This window comes from Sapajus apella, unplaced genomic scaffold (assembly GCF_009761245.1).
Source record: "Sapajus apella isolate SASKATOON/1434 unplaced genomic scaffold, GSC_monkey_1.0 scaffold32, whole genome shotgun sequence".
In the NCBI taxonomy this organism is placed as follows: Eukaryota; Metazoa; Chordata; class Mammalia; order Primates; family Cebidae; genus Sapajus; species Sapajus apella.
Genome location: NW_022436972.1, coordinates 4,414,109 through 4,424,644, shown reverse-complemented (window position 1 = coordinate 4,424,644; position 10,536 = coordinate 4,414,109). Strand labels below are relative to the sequence as shown.

Here is a 10,536-nt window from a genome sequence, read left to right as displayed (position 1 = left end):
CTCAGGAGGCTGAGGCAGGAGAATTGCCTAAACCCAGGAGGCGGAGGTTGCGGTGAGCCGAGATCGCGCCATTGCACTCCAGCTTGGGTAACATGAGTGAAACTCCGTCTCAAAAAAAAAAAAAAAGAAAGAAAAGAAAAAGCAAAATTCAGTTCCTGCATACAGTGCAGTTTATTCAGCCTTAACAAGGAAGGAAATCCTGACACATGCTACAACATGGATGGACCTTGAAGACATATAGTAAGTGAAATAAGCCAGCCACAGGCAAACACTGTATGTACCTCACCGTTTACACGAGGTCTCTAAGAGCAGTCAACTTCATAGGGACAGAAAGTAGAATGGTGATTGTTCCGACTAGAGGAACTAGAGGAATGGCGAGTTATTGTTTAGTGGGTAGGGGGTTTCTGTTTCTGGAGATGAAAAGGTTCTGGAAATGGAAGGCAATGATAGTTGCGTAACAATGTGAATGTACTTATGGCAGGGCATGGTGGTTCACGGCCTGTAATCCCAGCCCTATGGGAGGCCAAGGCGGGCAGATCACCTGAGGTCAGCAGTTCGAGGCCAGCCTGGCCAACGTGGTGAAATCCCGTCTCTACTAAAAATACGAAAATTAGCAGGGTGTGGTGACTTGCACCTGTAGTCCCAGCTAGTCTGGGCAGCTGAGGCAGGAGTATCGCTTGAACCCGGGAGGCGGAGGTTACAGTGAGCTGAGATCAGGCCACTGCACTCCAGCCTGGGAGACAGAGTGAGACTCCATTTCAAAAAAAAAAAAATGCAAATGTACTTAGTGCCACTAAACTATGTGCCTTAAAAAAAATGGTTAAAATCGTGAGAATAGAAGAATAGGGGGAGGGAGAGATGGAGAGAGGAGGAAGAGGAGGAAAAGGAAGAGAAGAAGAAAAAGAGTCCCTCACAGATCAAATGCAATAGGAACATCAAGGCACACAAGACTGGATTTACCGTGGAGAACTAGAATGAATTCACTCACTCTAAGAAGAGGGGAGACACCCAAATGAGCTCCTGTGATTGGGCTATCCAGAAGACAGTTTCATTCTCTTAAAAGTGCAGGACAATGCTAAAGTCCCCTACCCTCCTCCTAGATTTCAGTGGCTTAAATTCAGAAGTCAGGACAGGCGCAGTGGCTGATGCCGGTAATACCAACACTTTGGGAGGCCGAGGCGGGTGGATCATGTGATCAGGGGTTCAAGACCAGCCTGACCAACATGGTGAAACCCCGTCTCTACTAAAAATACAAAAATTAGCTGGGCGTGGTGGCGGGTGCCTGTAGTCCCAGCTACTCGGGAAGCTGAGGCAGGAGAATCACTTGAACCTGGGAGGCGGAGGTTGCAGTCAGCCGGGATCACGCCACTGCACTCCAGCTTGGGCTACAGGGCGGTACTCCATATCAAATAGTAAGATAAAAATAAGTTTTAAAAAATGCAGAAGACAGGGAAAGGGAGAAGGCTTCAATGACCATTTCAAACGGAAAGGCTATCTTAATTGCCACTCCGTCTTTTTTCATGTCCCCTAAAACCATCCATTCTCAACGGGGGCCATATCCCCCAAAAAGGGATGCAGACATGCTCTTAGGAGGTGGCAAAAATCTTACTCCTTTTATGTACGAAGCACAGATATACATACAGTATACACTGATACACTGCCTATCTGTGTTCGTTGCATTTTATGGGGTGGGAAGGGATGAGAGAAAAAACTAAGGAAAAGGGGCAATCGCAGCAACCCAGAAAGCGGGTGAGGCCCCTGAAGTTTGGGCCTACGCGCACGTGACTCTCCATCTTTTAAACCTGTACCGCACGTGGTTCTTCCCTCCAAGCGTGTCGTACTCTGTCCGTGCGACCTGCTCTCGTTGGCAGGTTCTCCACTGGGTCCCCGGCTGCCGGTGGCGCGCCCAGCCGGCACGGTCCCTGCTGCAGAGCAGGCGCTGCGCGCGGCCATTGCCGGGAGGATCTTTCCTACTCCGAGTCCCGGCCGGCTGCAGACCACGGGCCATTGCCGCCACGAGGGGCGCTCTTCGTCCCCAGAGAAGCCCGGGGTCACGCGGCCCCGCCCGCCCCCTCCCGCGCGCAAGGGCTGGGCCTCTCCCTCTCACCCCGCCCCCGGAGGCCGCCGGGCACCTCGGCCACTTCCGCCGCCTCCTCCGCGCGCCCTGCGGCTCCTCCGCCCGTGTCTGGGGTGGCGACGCCCAGGGTGGCGAGAGCCGCCGCCGACGCCGCGGAAATCTGTACACAACGCAGCGCGGCCTGAGCAACTGGGTCTCTGTGGCGCAATCGGTTAGCGCGTTCGGCTGTTAACCGAAAGGTTGGTGGTTCGAGCCCACCCAGGGACGATCGGCATTTCTTTTCCTGAGACGGTTCGTTTTAAAACTGCAATAATTAGCTTTTTAATCGAATAGGAGTGCGACGCCACCACGTTTTTAGGACAGGGACAGACAATATCCTCTTAATGTGTGGTGCCTAACGTGGCTGGGCCCAAGGGAGAGGCTGCATCTACACTGGAAGCCATGGTTTGGCAATTCTGTTCCTACCTCTTATCCAAGGGAAACTTGAACGTGTGCTTCAGGAATCCTTCCCAACAATGCTCACAAACGGCAGTCGTTGTAATAGCAAAACAGCAACTCGGTTGCCCAATGACCGGTTAATTTATAAATTCTATTGGTGTCTCAAAAAAATCTGGCACCACCGAAAAGCAAATGTAGTTATTTAAGATTGCCTTATTTCCTTCCAAAAACATGAGCAGGCTTCCAGATGAAAACGTGTAGAGGAGTCATTTAAAAGCATATGGAAGCTTACCATCTTAAGAAACTGTTCAGTTAAGCTCTGTTACAGTTTTTGGACAACGGACTTGAATCTAGGGAAAATGTTAATGTTTACCTTAGATTGAGGACAGAATTAACCCTGAAATTAAACTCCTGCAGAAATTGTACGGATTCCTGTTACCAGATCTTGAATGACATATTATCAACTCTGATCTAACAGAGGACACATATTTTTCAAGTAGAATAGTCACATAAGATTTAAGTAAAGATAGAACAACATATGACAATATGATAACATGATGATATAATTTATTTCTACCAAGATTCAGGTCATGCTGTAGGAGCCTTGTCTCTGGGATCTACTTGCCTCTGACAGAACTTAGAGGCCTGGAAGAAGGAATATATTAACAGAGTCACTAGGCTGTCTTTAAGGGAATGCCTTGGCAAATGTTCGCATATAGTTTTCAATCAAATAATTGTTGATAACACAATACCCTCTGTTGTTTAGTTAAGTAGCCCTGGAGAAGGAGACACAACGTTGTACTTACGGTGGAATTCCAGACAACAGAACGGGTAGCTCTCAAAAATGTTCTTAGAGGCTGGGCGTGGTGGCTCACACCTGTAATCCCAGCACTTTGGGAGGCCAAGGTGGCAAGATCATGAGGTCATGAGTTCAAGACCAGCTTAGCCAACATAGTGAAACCCCATCTCTACTAAAAATACAAAAATTAGGTGGGCATGGTGGCATACACCTGTAGTCCCAGCTACTCAGGAGGCTGAGGCAGAAGAATCACTCAAACCTGGGAGGTGGAGCCAAGATCGCACCACTGTACTCCAGCCTAAGTGACAGAGCAAGACTACGTCTTGGAAAAAAGAAATGTTCTTAGGTAGGAATCTTTCTGATGCCCATCAAATTCTATGCTTCTGGGTAGCTTACAGTGGAAACAACAAAATGAGGGGGAATTAGGTCATAAGATCATTTATATACTGTTCAAACCTAGTCTCACATTTCAAAATGCAGAGCATAATATTTGCCATCACTACAATTGCAGGGACTTAGAAAGCATGTCCTTCCACTTTGAAGCTGAATATATTTACCCTAGGTGACAAACTCCTAGGGGCAGAGATCATTTTCTGTTATAAATGATCATATTTAGGCTCCAGGTGATTTCCTTCAGGATACACTTCAAATTCTTGAGCTTAGCAAAAGGGTTTGTATGGTCCACACCCTAGTCTCCTTATTGTGTTCCTTCATGAAAGCTTCACACAGTTGCATGCAGTTACCAGGGGTTCCCAGCTGGGCGTGGTGGCTCATGCCTGTAATCTCAGCACTTTGGAAAGCCGAGGCGGGTAGATCACAAAGTCAGGAGTTTGAGACCAGCCTGACCAACATGGTGAAACCCAGTCTCTACTAAAAATACAAAATTTAGCCAGGCACGGTGGTGAGCGCCTGTAATCCCAGCTACTCAGGAGGCTGAGGCAGGAGAATGGCTCCCAGAAGGCAGAGGTTGCAGTGAGCCAAGATCGCACCACTGCACTCCAGCCTAGGTGACAGAGCAAGACTCCATTCAAAAAAAAAAAAAAAAGGGTTCCCTGAAAGACCGATGCAACCTTCCATGCCCCACCTAGATGCCTCTCCCCGCTCTGCCCATGTCCACCTCCGCCCCACTTACCTGGGAGACATCGGCTGAGGCGTCACCTTCTCAGGGAAACTCCCCTGATGTAAATACCCCTTTTCCAGGCAGTCACCACAGCCCCCTGAAACACTGAGTTGCTTGTCACCTCCACGGAGATATGAACTCCTTGAGAGTAGGGACCACTTCTTCATTCCCAGTGCTTGCCCCTCCAGCACAGACCTGTCCCCTAGCACGTGCTCAGTGCAGAAGCACTCCCTGCCTTCTTGGGGTATGGTTCGCAGATGGACAGTCAGATAAAAATGCATCTGATAGGGTGTCAGCAACAGTGCCACAGAAACATGCTCCCAGGCCACAAAGTAAGCGGCCAACCTAGACTGGGGTTGTGAGTCTTCATGGAGGATTTGAAACAACTCTGAGAGATATGGACAGGCAGGTGAGAGGCATTTAAGGCCAGGGAAAATTCAAGACAAAATAAGAGTGGGGGCAAGAAATGAACATAGCCAGTACAGAGGTTAAATCTACTAATGTACTTCAGGAAGGTTCGGGGCAATGTTCTTAGCTCCTGGAAGGTCCTTGAATACCCAGGATGCAGCTAACTTTACCCTGTAAAAGAAGGGAGTCACTTATTAGAGGTTCCTGTTTCAGGATAAAATAAGGTCTATTTTAGGTAATTGATGTGGCAAACAGTGTAGGGGGAATAATAGATCGGAGACTAGTTAGGAGGAAATTATATTTCAAAGGAGGCACAATGAGGCTCTGGACTCAAATGGGTCTAGAGAAGGCAGCATGGGTGCAATTCAAGGGAAAATTGGGCAAGCCTTGGAGACTACAACAGGAGGGCCATGTCTATGGTGATGTCTATATGCAGAGCCTGGCTGACTCTGCTAACAGGAATTCAAAATCTGAAAGGGTTTTAAAGAAACCTAGGAGTAAACATTACAAATTGTCCAGACTCTTCGCTTACCTTACATGTGGCTGATTCCCTACCATGGAGTTGCTCTTGAACCTAGAACTTAATTTCAGAAATAATCTTTGGTTTGGGTTTTTTTTTTTTTTTTAAATGCAAAAGAAAGCAGCTTCCAATGTTTTTGTCTTTCAGTTAAATTTCATTTTAGGTTTGAGCTAAACTTCATTTATGGAAGTCAGACTTCCCAAGAGACTACCTTACAGATTCATGGAGCCCTGCGAAAATCCAATGACAACCTAAAGATTCTATCCCTAAAATATACCTATTCACAGATGAGATTTTGTTCACAAAGTCCAAGAGAGTCACAGGCCCTCTAAAGCAGGGTCTCAGCCCCCAGATTTTGAAGACCTGGCTTTTACTTTATTTACTGGATTTACATTCTAACTACTGATAAAGGCCACAAAGCATGTCAAATCTGAAGTATTTAGGTACAGAAACGTTACTAAACTGGAGACTTTAAGGTAACACAAAAATAAAAAACCACAATAGTTTAACACTATTCACAAGTCACAGAGAGAAACAGGTTTGATTTTTTTTTTTTTTTGGCTTAGTAATTAAGTAGGTCTATAAAATTAATAATAAAGGACTTGAGCCAAAATTAAAAAAAAAAAAAAAAAAAAGCTTCCTCTAGGTTTTAACACTTAATGCTTTATTGTTACAATCTGGAATGACCGGCTGGGAAGGGCTTTAATGTATTGATCCTTTCAGGGTCACTTCTGCGGAGATTCACTCTAGCAGTAGATAGCAATTTGCATTTGTTTTCCTTGTGAGTTACTTTAATGACACCCAGCAAATTGCCATGTTTTAGATACCTTTCATAGAAATGGAGCCCCTTTTCACCACTTTTTTTTAGTAAAAACAAAACAACAAAAATTATTGTCTGTCAAAGACAACAAACTAGTTATTCCCAAATAGGTATATCAAATGCACACTTCAAAATAAGGACATTCTGAATTACTTTAGCAATAAACTGAATGCATTATCATATGTGTGAATATGAGCATGATGATGGTTTATTTATACTTAATTGAATGATATATTCACTTATACTTGAGTATAGGTCTGTTCATTGGAATTCACTGTAATAAATATCACACAGATAAAAATCTGCCATAAATAAGAGCCAATATACAACTGAAGATTTTTGTTTGTTTGTTTTTGAGACAGAGTTTTGCTCCTGCCTCCCAGGCTGGAGTGCAATCAGCTCAATCTCTGCCTCCCGGGTTCAAGCGATTCTCCTGCTTCAGCCACCTGAGTAGCTGGGAGTACAGGCGTGCGCCACCACGCCCAGCTAATTTTGTATTTTTAACAGAGACAGGGCTTCTCCATGTTTGTCAGGTTGGTCCTGACCTCAGGTGATCCACCCGCCTCAGCCTCCCAGAGTGCTAGAATTACAGTTACAACTGAAGTTTTAAATGTAGAATTTCTCTATTAATGGCCAAGTACAGGGATTCTTTACACCACAGGTGCCATAGGCAGTGGGACACCAGTTTACAACTGCAAACGTTTGCCATCCTGCTGAACAGGGCTGGCTGGTTTACATTGCCTTAGGGCAGAGGGGAGATTCACTCTTGGGTGAGTTGTGGAGACACTTGAACCTCCTCAGCATATTTAGATAATGTCAGCCTCCCAGCCCAGTGAAAAGGCTGTATGAAAGAGAAAGCTGGCAAGAAAGGTCCTTTACCAAGCTTTTACATGCCTGCACTAACTAAACTAGTGTTCATTTTCAGATGTGAAGTATATCATAAGGTTCTTTTTCTCCCTATGACCTCTTGCTTCTGTGTTAATCTACTGATTATTTTGAACTTCTCCAATACTAGATTTAATCACTGCAGTGCTTTGCTATCCTAATGTTAATGAGTGTCTTTTCATGGATGTGCCGTACTTAGAAACATCCTTTCAGCCGCCCTTGCTTTTTCCTTGGTTCCCTGAGGGAACACCGGTTGGGGAAGTAGGGATGTGAACCTCTGGGTGTTGAAAAGCTGTCAAAACAGCAAAATTCCAACAAATCGACTGTAATAATTTAATTGGCTTTTACTAGTGATACATGAGTCGGGCAGCATCCCATCTATAAATAGAAGGATACTTCAATGAGCCGAGCAGAGGAGATAGGTTTCATAGGCAGAAAAAGACCAAAGAAAGCAGAAACCAAGAATGAAAGCAGACTGGTCAATTCAAAGTTTCTTTCCTTGTAGGATTAAAGCAGAGGAGCCTCCTCATGCTGGCTCAGGTTGACTGGGCCTCTCCTAATTGGTTGCTGTGAATCTTTTGCTTTTTTTGAAAAACTGACCTGTTTCAAAGTTGGGTTTGAGGCCATAGCACCTAGGACAAGTGAAACCATTCAGGTTTGGCCCGTTCTTTGGGCCTGGGGCAGGAGCTTAGGCCAAAACAATGGTCTCTTTAAATTTTACTCAATAAAGCTAAAAGGCCCAGAGAAACAGTCCCGGGTCTGTTCACTGAGCCGGCCTGTTGGGAGCCCAGGAACCACAAGTGGCTCTTTACATGTGGCAGGGGTGCCCTAACAGGCGTTGCCTCTGACAACCGCTCAAAATTTAATCATTAATTTCATGTCACTTTGGGATGCTTTAGTTTAATGTCACTTTGGGGTGCTTTCTTTAATCCACCAGATTGCTTCCGCCTCTTCTACCACGAACTCCCAAAGCAACCTCTTCCTCCCTGCCGTAACATGTCTTTCGGCCCTACAGCCTCCGACTACAGTCTTTTGGACTACAGCCTCTGGCTCTCAGCTTGAAGAGGCTGTTCCATCTTGTGTTGTTTTCTTCTACAGTACCCAGCAAAACTCTCTAATCAATTGTATCATTCACTTTTCTTACTCTTTCCTGACTTACACCGTGCATGATCGTGGTATGTTAGATGGACGAAAAATTGCCTACAACTTAATAGACCTTCCTCCTGGCCTTTATTCTTCTGAAAAATTGGTATTGAATCATTGTATTTACACTTTTAGTTTGACATTCAGTAATAGATAAAAAATTTTCCCTGATAATCTCAACGTACTATGGGAATTAAATGTAATAACAACATTTGTTGGCCTGGTGCGGTGGCTCACACCTGTAATCCCAGCACTTTGAGAGGCCAAGGCAGGCGGATTGCTTGAGCCCAGGAGTTCGAGACCAGCCTTGGCAACATAGTAAAATTCGGTACCTACCAAAATTACAAAAAAATAGCCAGTCTCATAACCTGGTCTCAAAATAAATAAATCAGTAGAATAAAAAATTTTTAATAAAAAAAGTTATTAAATGTAGTGTGAAAGATAAGTGACTGTGTATTCTGAATGGTTAAAGAATAGTGAACGTTGTTCAATAAGTAAACAATTAGTTTCCTATTTTTTCCCAAATAGTATTTTACTGCAAAATAGAAACTTCAATGCACATCAAAATACATTGCAAATAATTAAAGAGTCACACATCAAAAGAGAAAGCAAAGGAAAAAAGGAAACAATTTCATTAGCAGATATATATAGTTTATTTTTTTGATGGAAACAATCTTGCTAAAACATGATGCCAGAAGGAAAAGAATGTAAAATGATGTTAAACTTCTACATGTCAAAACATTAAAAATGATGGTCAAGCATAAACCAAAATTGGCAAATGACAGGGAAGGTTTAATATCTTTACAGTTAGAGCTGATATAAATGAATGAGACCCCAATTCAACCACCTGAGGTCTGAAGGGAGGGCCACAGAGCTCCTCACACATCTTGTTCAGACACACCCTGCCCACAGCCGCTTTCTTCAGAAGATTCCTTGCCTTGTCTTTTAAACTGCCCAGGAGGCCAATCCCAAGAGAGATATGACAATTGGAATTCAGCCTCCCTTGGCTGGGTGCTGTGGCTCAAGCCTGTAATCCCAGCACTTTGAGAGGCGGAGGCAGGAGAATCCCAAAACTCTCTCCCCAGGAGAGCCCGTCATAAGCTGCACTCTTTAATGTTGTTGTTTTTGAGACAGGGTCTCACTCTGTCACCCAGGCTGGAGTGCAATGACGTGATCTCAATGCACTGCAACCTCCGCCTCCCAGGTTCAAGCGATTCTCCTGCCTCAGCCTCTTGAGTAGCTGGGATTACAGGCACATGACACCACACCCGGTTGATTTTTGTATTTTTAGTAGAGATGGGGTTTCGCCATGTTGGTCAGGCTGGCCTCAAACTCCTGGCTTCAGGTGATCCACCTGCCTTGGCCTCCCAAAGTGCCGGGACTACAGGCATGAGCCACCTCACCCGGCCTAAGTGGCACTCTTGTTGATCGCAGACACCCTGTGAAGGCTGACCCTCCCAGGACATTGAAGCCTAGACCTGACCTTACCCCCGGACCCTCCACAGTGCCTTTTGGAATGTGTGGTCTTTTTTTCCTGCCAACAGTTCCTTCCCTGCCCTCGTGCTAAGTGAAACCTGAATATTCGCTGAATGTCCCTCTATAGCCCTGGCCAGTGGTGGCTGTCTTATCTCCCACATCCCACATACTGTTGGGCCTGGCGATGAGAGAGGTTCTTCGTTGTTGCCATTTCAGCCACTTCCTCCCCTGCCTGCTCAACCCTCCAGTGCCTCTGAAGCACTTTGGACTGAACCCCTGCCCCTGCTCCTTTGGCTGTCATCTGCTGTTTTCATGGCATTCTGCCTGTCCTTGAGGATTTTTGTTCTGGCTCACTATATATTTCTTTCTGTTACAGCTCCCGCTGCCATTTAGATGACTTTGCCTTCCATGGAGACAATCCATGTGCCGCTGGCCTCTTGGTGCCTCTTTCTCCTCATTTTTCAAGGATTCTTGCCAACTCTGGCCCTAAAGTTTCCTTGTCATGCTTCAGACTTTGTCATCCCCGGTAACCTTGCTATCTCTGGAAGCTTAATTTCAAGCACACTACTTTCAAGCCAGCTTACCTCCTCCACGAGTGCCTCTCTGCCATTCTTTGAACCTTGCTCCAATCCACTGAGCTCTGCCACCACTCAGCATACAGCCACTTCTTGTGTCCTTCACTTATCCATCCCTACAATCGTTACCTTTGCAGGGAGCCTTAATTCCTTTTCTCCTCTTTCTCCTTGTCCCATGTGCCTGACAATTCCTCTACGACGGCTGAAACTAACTTCACGCTTACTCTCTCTGTCCCGCACCTGAGCAGTTAAATATGACTGGAGAAAAATCAACC

The 10,536-nt window shown here is 45.3% G+C and overlaps 1 non-coding gene across 1 annotated transcript; it reads left to right on the top strand.

Moving 5' to 3' along the window:
• Positions 1 to 2,270: 2,270 nt before the first annotated feature.
• Positions 2,271 to 2,344, top strand: TRNAN-GUU. The gene has a single exon. It is a non-coding gene; the product is annotated as a tRNA-Asn (tRNA).
• The last annotated feature ends 8,192 nt before the right edge of the window (positions 2,345 to 10,536 follow it).